Source organism: Prunus avium, chromosome 8 (genome assembly GCF_965620075.1).
Source record: "Prunus avium chromosome 8, drPruAviu1.hap1.1, whole genome shotgun sequence".
NCBI classification, from domain to species: domain Eukaryota; kingdom Viridiplantae; phylum Streptophyta; class Magnoliopsida; order Rosales; family Rosaceae; genus Prunus; species Prunus avium.
In genome coordinates, this window is record NC_142291.1 from 28,866,625 (window position 1) to 28,876,349 (window position 9,725).

A 9,725-nucleotide genomic window follows, 5' to 3' on the forward strand; every position below is an offset into this window, starting at 1 on the left:
AAGACATTGAGAAAATGGTGGAGGAGTTATTTTGGTTTTAAAAGCCGTATCACTTTGCGCGACGAAATAATATATTGGTCGCGCTAAGTCTCCAAAAAGATTTTAAAAAAAATTTCCCATTTTTGGTGCGCGGCCCAATTTTTAGGGTTTTGCGCGACGAATTTTTGGTCGCTCAACGTTTTGCGCGACCAAAATATTCCCGCGTCCCATTTTTGGTGCCTGCCCAAATTTTTAGAGTATACTTTGCGCGACGAAACCTTATATCTTGGTCGCGCAAAGTTGTAATTTTTTTTTATTTTAAATTTCCCATTTTTGGTACCCGCCCAAATTTTTAGAGTATACTTTGCGCGACGAAACCTTATATATTGGTCGTGCAAAGTCGTAATTTTTTTTTTTTTTTAATTTCCCATTTTTGGTACCCGTCCAAATTTTTAGAGTATACTTTGCGTGACGAAACCTTATATATTGGTCGCGCAAAGTAGTAATTTTTTTTATTTTATATAAATTTCCCATTTTTGGTACCCGCCCAAATTTTTAGAGTATACTTTGCGCGACGAAACCTTATATATTGGTCGCGCAAAGTCGTAATTTTTTTTTTTTTAATTTCCCATTTTTGGTACCCGTCCAAATTTTTAGAGTATACTTTGCGTGACGAAACCTTATATATTGGTCGCGCAAAGTAGTAATTTTTTTTTTTTTTTTTCAATTTCCCATTTTTGGTACCCGCCCAAATTTTTAGAGTATACTTTGCACGACGAAACCTTATATATTGGTCGCGCAAAGTCGTAATTTTTTTTTTTTTAATTTCCCATTTTTGGTACCCGCCCAAATTTTTAGAGTATACTTTGCGCGACGAAACCTTATATATTGGTCGCGCAAAGTCGTAATTTTTTTTATTTTTAAATTTCCCATTTTTGGTACCCGCCCAAATTTTTAGAGTATACTTTGCGCGATGAAACCTTATATATTGGTCGCGCAAAGTCGTAATTTTTTTTTTTATAAATTTCCCATTTTTGGTACCCATCCAAATTTTTAGAGTATACTTTGCATGACGAAACATTATATATTGGTCGCGCAAAGTTGTAATTTTTTTTTTTTAAATTCCCATTTTTGGTACCCGCCCAAATTTTTAGAGTATACTTTGCACAACGAAATACTATATATTGGTCGCGCAAAGTCTTAAAAAAATTTTAAAGCTACTAATAAATATATATACTATTCAATTTCTTAAGTGTTATACGTACAAAATAAACAATTTAAAGCTACTCAACGATCCAGCCGTCAAACTTGTTTGTTTATACTTCGAGATCATATACGCCAAAATTCAGAAAAAATAAACATTAAGAGATCAATTAATGGGACAAAATATTTCGACGGTAATAAAAGAAAAATCAAGATTTAACGGTTATTTCAACTCTGATTTTGATGATTTTTTACAGCTACACTCCTTGACCCTATATGAATACAATGAACCAATTCGATCATCAATTTAAAATATTTACACTAGTGGATACCATAAAATCTTATGTTATATTTAACAAAAGTATAAATAAACTCTTAATTGTTAGTGAATATATTGTTTTGATGGCATATGTATTCTATGAAACTAGTTTCAACGATCCAACCATCAAATTTGTTTGTTTATACTTCGAGATCGTATACCGCAAAAATCAGAAAAAATAAACATTCAGAGATCACGTAATGGGACAAAACTTTTCGATGGTTATAAACAAAAATCACAATTTAACGGTTATTTTACCTCCGATTTTGATGAGTTTTTACAGCTACACTCCTTGACCCTATATGAATACAATGACTCAATTTGATCTTCAATTTAAAATATTTACACTAGTGGATACCACAAAATCTTATGTTGTATTTAATGAAAGTATAAATAAACTCTTAATTGTTAGTGAATATATTGTTTTGATGGCATACGCATTCTACGAAACTAGTTTCAACGATCCAACCGTCAAACTTGTTTGTTTATACTTTGAGATCATATACACCAATAATCGGAAAAAATAAACATTAGAGATCAAGTCATAGGACAAAACTTGTTTATTTTTCTAACAAAATAATTTTTTTTTAAAATTTATTTTTGTAAAGACTTTGCTAGATGAAGATTATTATTTCGTCGCGCAAAGTCATCCAAAAAATTTTAAAAATAATTTTTTTTTATTTCCTTTTGTGAACACTTTGTGAGACAAAGATTATTATTTCGTCGTGCAAAGTCATCCAAAATAATTTTAAAATAATTTTTTATTTTATTTACTTTTGTAAACACTTTGCGAGACGAAGATTATTATTTCGTCGCGCAAAGTCATCCAAAAAAATTTTAAATTTTAAATTTATTTTTGTAAACACTTTCGAGACGAAGATTATTATTTCATTGCGCAAAGTCATCCAAAATAATTTTTTATTTTACTTATTTTTGTAAACACTTTGCGAGACGAAGATTATTATTTCGTCGCGCAAAGTCATCCAAAAAATTTTAAAAATAATTTTTTATTTTATTTACTTTTGTAAACACTTTGCGAGACGAAGATTATTATTTCGTCGCGCAAAGTCATCCAAAAAAATTTAAATTTATTTATTTATTTATTTGTTTTTGTAAACACTTTGCGAGACGAAGATTATTATTTCGTCGTGCAAAGTCATCCAAAAATTTTTAAAAATAATTTTTTATTTTATTTATTTTTGTAAAGACTTTGCGAGACGAACAAGACTTTGTGCACCGAATTTTTGTCTTTCGTCGCGCAAAGTCATGCATAGATTTTTTAAAATAATTTTTTATTTATTTTATTTTTGAAAAGACTTTACGAGACGAATCACACTTCGTCGCGCAAGACTCTGGGCACCGAATTTAAGTGTTTCGTCTCGCAAAGTTACTTTTCGCGACGATGCTTTGTCGTCGTGCAAAGTGACTTTGTGCAACGATTTGTGTTTCGTTGCGCAAAATTTAGTCGCGTAAGACTTTTAGCAACGAAGTTTATTTTTCGTCGCGCAAAGTCATTTTGTGCGACGAATTGAGTTTGGTCGCGCAAGGGGTTTTTTTTACTAGTGATTATGGTTTTCGTAAAGGAATGTGAGATTTATGGTATATATATAAAGTATATGCATATGGATTTTGAATATGGAATTATATGTATAAGGTATATGAAAATGAATTTTGGGATATTGGAATAACGACTTGCACCACTATACGTGCCTCCCCAAGTTTGATATGGATACTTGAGACACACGGAAGGTGTGTTGAACCCATTTGGAAACTGATATTTGAGACACATGGAAGGCTCCTAAGTGGGTGTGTCCACAAGACACACGGAAGGCTCCTTGGGGTGTTTGTCGAACCCAGTCACCCTTGTCGGGGTGGATTGTAGATCCCTTCGCGGGGCTGACTGCACACGTATGACAGATATTCAGCCACATGTGCGATGCTATTCTGGCATGTCTGTTGGTTGCAAAATTCCTCCAGTTGGACTGCTCGTCCCTAATCACATGTTCGATGACATTCCAGCATGTGTCTAGTAAAACACTTCCCGTGTTGGACTTGTTTTTCCCCTGGTACATGTTTTTGTGTGATGCCTATATATATATATATATATATATATATATATATATATATATATATATATATATATATATTTATATTTATAAATGAAATTATTCCAGATTTGAGATTTGTTGGGCATGTGCATGGAGGGTACTCCGCACAAGTATGATGATTTATGTGGTTTTATATTGGGATGGATATATTTTTGATCATATGATGTATACGATGTTTTGCAAGCATACGCCTTGGGAAGGGTGTGTTTGTGGGAGAAAGTATTTGAAATGTGTCTTCCTTGGATATGGATATAATATGGATTTCCGATTATAATACTTCATGTATTGGAATATATTTATGCATAAAGGATTTAATTGCATGGTTGGCATTATTTTCTAAAACGGAGGGCGTTAGTATGTTCATTATAACTTATGTTCAAAACTTTGTTTTTGTCCACTCACACTTTTTTATTTTGCTCCCCCCAAGCTGTAGCATGATGAGATCCATGTGTGGAACGCAAGGTATTTTCCTACTTCCAATTTCCTGCATGCCCAAGCTAGTTCGGCACATGCGTGTACTTGGTAATTGTATAACAGCTAAGCTGAGTCAGCACTAGATTAGTTATGGTGTCACGTGCTGTTAGTTAAGGTGTTACTGTGTGTGTTAGAAGCTAAGCAAAGCTAAGGCTAAGTATATAATGTAATCTCTCTGTAGAAACTGAGGAAAACAATTCAAGAAATATAATTCTCTCTGAAATTTCCTTTCTTTTTCTTCTTCTTCTCATCAGTTTCATGAATGTTATCACTTGGCAATCTATTCTTTGGGGTAGAGAGCTTTTACAATGTGGTTTATGATGGAGAACTGGCGACGGTCAACTGGTACAAATCTATGGTGATGCATGGGTTCCCCACAACCGTATTTTAACTATTCAAAGCACTCTCGTGCTCCTGTGGATACTAAGGTTAGCGCCCTCATTACAGCTAGAGGTCGTTGGGATGTTTCCGAAGTCTACAGTTTATTCACTTTCATGGAAGCGGAGACTATTTTATCTATACGTTTAGTATGTGATAATATGGATCAAAGAATTTGGCATTTTACAAAGCATGGGTGGTATACAATAAAAATTGGGTACCGCACTTCCTTAGAATATAAGAATCTTGATGTCTGCCAAGTTGGTTATGGCGTTGGCTCCTCTCCGTCTAAAAAATTATGGAAGCACTTATGGAAAATGAAAGTTCCACCGAAAATACAACATTTTCTTTGGCTTTTAGCTCAGAATGGCATCCCGACAAAAGCTGTACTTTTTTAGCGAAAGATAAGTACGGAAATCGCTTGTTTTAGATGCTCTGATGGCTGCGAAATGATGTTGCTGCATGGCTTTTAACGGCCTGGGATTTAATTCTAGCTGCTAAAAAACCTTTTTTTGCTATTGTTTTGTGGCTACTTTAGAATGATAGGAATGGCATACGTTTTGGTTCTGACCCAATGTCTGCGAAGCGTATTCTATTATGTGTGTAGAACTATGATGCGGAATATCATAAATCTCAATTACTATATCATAGTAGTTTTTCTTTGTTAGATTGTGACCGATATTGGCGCCCCCCTCAAGATGGCTATTTTAAACTTAATGTGGAGGTGCTTTAGATTCAAGGGATGGAATTCTGGGTGTGGGTTTGATCGTACGTGACTCACATGGTGACATGGTGGGCGCAATTGCTATGCATGCCCCTAGTCTCCTGTCTGTGTTGGCAACTAAGTTGTATGTTCTCAAAGTTGGTCTCTCTTTTGCCTTAGATGCATCACTTCTGGCTCTAGTAGTTGAATCTGAATCATTGGCTGCAGTACAGTTGTTTTCAAAGGAAGAAGAGTGTTTAGCTCCTGAGGGCATGCTTGTGAAAGAGATTCAGCGTCTTCTTAAGGCAATGTCTTCATGTGGTCGTTTCCCCGTACTGCAAATGAAGTGGTGCACCGTATTGCACATTTTAGCCTTCGTACAGAGGAGCTTTGTTTTTGGTTGGATATCAGACCTCCATGACTTCTATATGGCGTTAGGGAGGATTGGTCTCGAGTTGTCTAATTCTTGTAGCAGGTGATTGACTCTTCTGCTTAGTTAATAGCATGGGTGGTACTTTTTCCTACCCAGTTGTTTTATCCCATGTGGTTCTCTACAAGAAGGTCTTAACGAGGCCACCGTTTTAATATGCTAGTTTTTACCATATAATATTATGCTTGGGTTGAATGAAATACCATTTTATCTATATAAAAAAAAAAAAAAAAAGGCAACCTATACCATTTTTGAAATAATACAACATTATCAAGTCGTGTTTCAAAGTGCTAAAGGTCCAATATTTTGAATTAAAACAAATGCCTTTTTTCTTCTGCATCTCTTTGAAAATTATATGGGCAACGGGAGCAACGCTAGGATTTGAAGTTGGAAGGGCTGTAATATTACCATTTTCATCCATATAGTTTACCTTTAGACTCTGTAGTTTGCAGGCTTTACCATTTTCATCCATATAGTTTTCAATTTTGTAAATTTTATCGTCATAATTTCAATTTTGTCAATTCTGTCAATTTTATCTTCGTAGTTCAATTCATAGCAATTCAAAGACATGTTTCAATTTCTATCAAATTCCTCCAAAATCTGTTGAGTATTTTAGTCCACTCGACCCATCTGTTGAGTATTTCAAGGACAAGTTTATCATAAACATTTCTTGACTTGTTAGTTTTGGTTGGGCAACTAAGATTGAACAAGGCTGAGCTTGATCATGGGAGCAAATCTCATGTTATAGTGCACTTGGATGTGGATCCCATATTTTGAACTTAAATTATGTAGTGGATTTGAGGGAATGAATTGGTTGCAGTAATAATTCATTGTGGAAGACAAATGAAATGCAAATGTCGATTCACTTGTGGTAGCCGTGAGACTTCAATACAATACCTATTGTAGACTTGATTTTTATTCTTAGTTGACTTGACCCTTGTTTTCATCGCCATCACCATGATCAACTTTCTTGCTCTTGAGCATGGCGTTGGCTTGTCTCCACTTATGGTATTTACCAAACAAGAGCTCCATTTCTTCGAGGGTTCTGCCCTGTGTTTCCGGAAGCATTGTATAGAAGAAGACCCAAGCCAACACTCCAATTCCCGCGTAAAGAAAGAAGGCCCCGCCAATCGTGATGGCCTTGTATAAGGAAAGAAAAGTCATGGAGATGATGCCACTTATCACCCTGTTAATGGCCACTCCCAAACTGACTCCTTGCGCTCGCAGCTTTAGCGGGAAGATCTCAGAGCTATAGACCCATGTGATGGGCCCCAGACCGATAGAGAAAAATGCAACGTTGAATAGCACCATGGTGATGCACAATGCGACAGCCCAAGGGATTGTGCTGTCGTGATGCTCGACGATCGTAAGCGCCGCACCGAGACACGCAAGGGAAAATATCATTCCACCCATGCTGGTCAAAAGCAACGGGCGTCGTCCGACCCGATCAAGGAGAAATGTGGCAATGAAGATGAAAATGGTCTTGATGAATCCAACGGCCACGGTTGCCAGTAGCGTGTGCTCGTAAGAGGTGATCCCGGCCTTCGCAAAGATCCTTGGGCTGTACAAAACGACAGAGTCTATGCCCGTGACTTGTTGAAAGAAATGGATACCAAGGGCTGCGATTAAAATGTGAAGAACGGCCGGTGTGGGATGAAGGATCAGTTGTCTCCATACACCTTCGCCGTGGCTTTGTTTCGTGAGCGAAACAACGTCTTCGTTTAAGTGCATGGGGATGCCTGCAGCTTCTTTGATGTCGTCTAGCCTGAGTTGAGCCTCTTCCTTGGAAGTTGAGGTTTTGTCGAGAACTCGCTTGGCATCCCCGAGTCGTCCCTGCATGACGAGCCAACGAGGTGACTCGGGCATGGCTAAAACGCCAACGGCAAGAACCACCGCTGGAAGTGCGCCGACGCCGAGCATGTACCTCCAGCCCTAGTTAGTTGGGAGTTTGGAGAAGGCATAATTGGATACGTACCCCAATAATATGCCAAGATTGGCAAACACCTAGACATATATATATTTTCAAACAAACAAATTAATCAATTAGTATAAATTCCACACCTACTGTCCAAAAATAAATATACATACACAATTGATCACAACTCTTTTTCCTTAATTAATCTAATTTTTAGGTTTGATTTATCTTAAACAAAATATACATAAGCCTTTGTAGCTCAAGTGATTAAAGTAGTTATAACTGCAGCTGAGGTCTTGTGTTCATATCTCCCCCATCAATATTATTTGTATAAAGCATGAGGTACTTGTGGAATCTAATTACCGAAAAAGAAAACAACATATAGTAAAGAGACAAACAATGAAACAAAACAAACCTCTGGGAAAGATGTGAGGAAGCCACGAGACAACGTCGGAGAGATCTCGACGGTGTAGACCGGGGCGATCATGAGACCGTAGCCGACGCCGATTCCAGCGACGAATCGACCAAACATGAGGAAGGCGTAGCCGGGAGCAAGACCCATGAGGAGAGCTCCGACAAAGAAGATGACTCCAGAGAGGACAACGGTGTACCGGCGGCCAATCCAATCAGAGGTTCGGCCGGCCAAGGCGGAGCCAATGAGGGAGTAGATATTTAGAGTGCCCGCAAGGACTGCGGTTTGGGTGTCGCTGATTTTGAGGTCGTTTTGGATGAAGATATTCGCCCCACTCATTACACCAATATCTGTGTACACAAAATTAATATAATTAACCACACTCCAGTACAATTCATGCACTTTTCCCTAAGGATTGTGATTAAAAATAATAAAAATAATAAAACAAGCGCCAACTTCAGGCTGACTATTTTCAGGGCCTAACAACAATTAGGAAAGAAAAAATAAATTTTATTTGGCTCGTGAATTTTGAAGAACTGAGGGTGTAAAGGATAATTACCATAACCCAATAAGATTGAAGTCGTGCAAGCCAAAATGGCGCAGGCTATAGCGAACTTGTTTGTCTTGGGTTTCTGTGGGTGATCAAAGTCTGCAATACGATGGTCGTTCTGGAGTTGGCCGGCGACAGCATTGTCTTCTACTCTTTGGTCAGCCATTTTGATATTTGGGGAGAGAGAGAGAGAGAGAGAGAGAGAGAGAGAGAGAGAGAGGGAGGGAGTGATCACTTATCAATGAGCGATGAGGAAGAGAGAGAGAGAGGAAGAGAATATATAAGCTAACTCTAACCTAAAGTAGTTGTATGGTTTCTATCCGTTTCCTGGAGCTGCTGTTGTTTTGGGCTGATGCCGGCGTTGGTTTTGTTTTTGGAAACAAATTCTGGTTTCTATTAGTGGCGCCAATAAAATGGGATGTACTGCTTGAAATCTGATCAACAGGGAATAATGAAGATAAAAATGGATTAAAAGTGATGACAGGTTTCTTTTAGTGAGAAAAACAATAATGACCCAACAATAATGGAAGAAAATAACAAAAAGGGCCAACTGTTCCTTCGTTAGACTTGGATATATTAATTCTTGACCCAGAAAAAAATTGACTTGGATATATTAATTGATCTCATTTTGGGAGCTCATGGGGTTGGTTGGTCCTCATTGACCGATCCATTCAGCTTGATCTGTGGCCCTCAGGATAAGTTGCAGCATAACTAACTGCCTTGCACCCAATAAATATTTGTGTAAACTTTCCCCTCTCCCAATCACTTGTACTAAAAAACACATATTATCAAAATAAAAATATGTTGAACAACATGATTGAAAGTGTACATATTTTAATGTATTTTCATAAAGAATTAGATTTTTTTGGACTTTAATAGCTTAATACATACTTGATTATATTTAAAACAAGTCAAATATATATGTTTGAATTTTGTTTTTATCCCCAAAAACCTCCCTAAGATACAACCCACTGTAGCCATTAACCTAATTCCACCCATGCTTGGGAAAATAAGATTTTGGGGCTATGGTGTGAAAGTTGGGAATTTTTTGACGTTCACTTTTCAACTTGAGCGAGATTGTTGAGAAGTCAACCGCAACCCAAAATATTAGGGATATTGAATTATCCGCAGAGCCAATATTGTATGTCTAACAAATCTCATGTTTCACATACTTGTGCGTAACTCACTCTTGACTTCATTTACTTATATAAAAAAATATAGTCCGTGCAATAGATATGTAAACAAAGAAATATT

General features: G+C 36.9%; 1 pseudogene; it reads right to left on the reverse strand.

Annotated features, from left to right (window-relative positions):
* Positions 1-6,507: 6,507 nt before the first annotated feature.
* LOC110756341 (putative polyol transporter 2 pseudogene) lies at positions 6,508-8,637 on the reverse strand (annotated as a pseudogene).
* Positions 8,638-9,725: the final 1,088 nt, after the last annotated feature.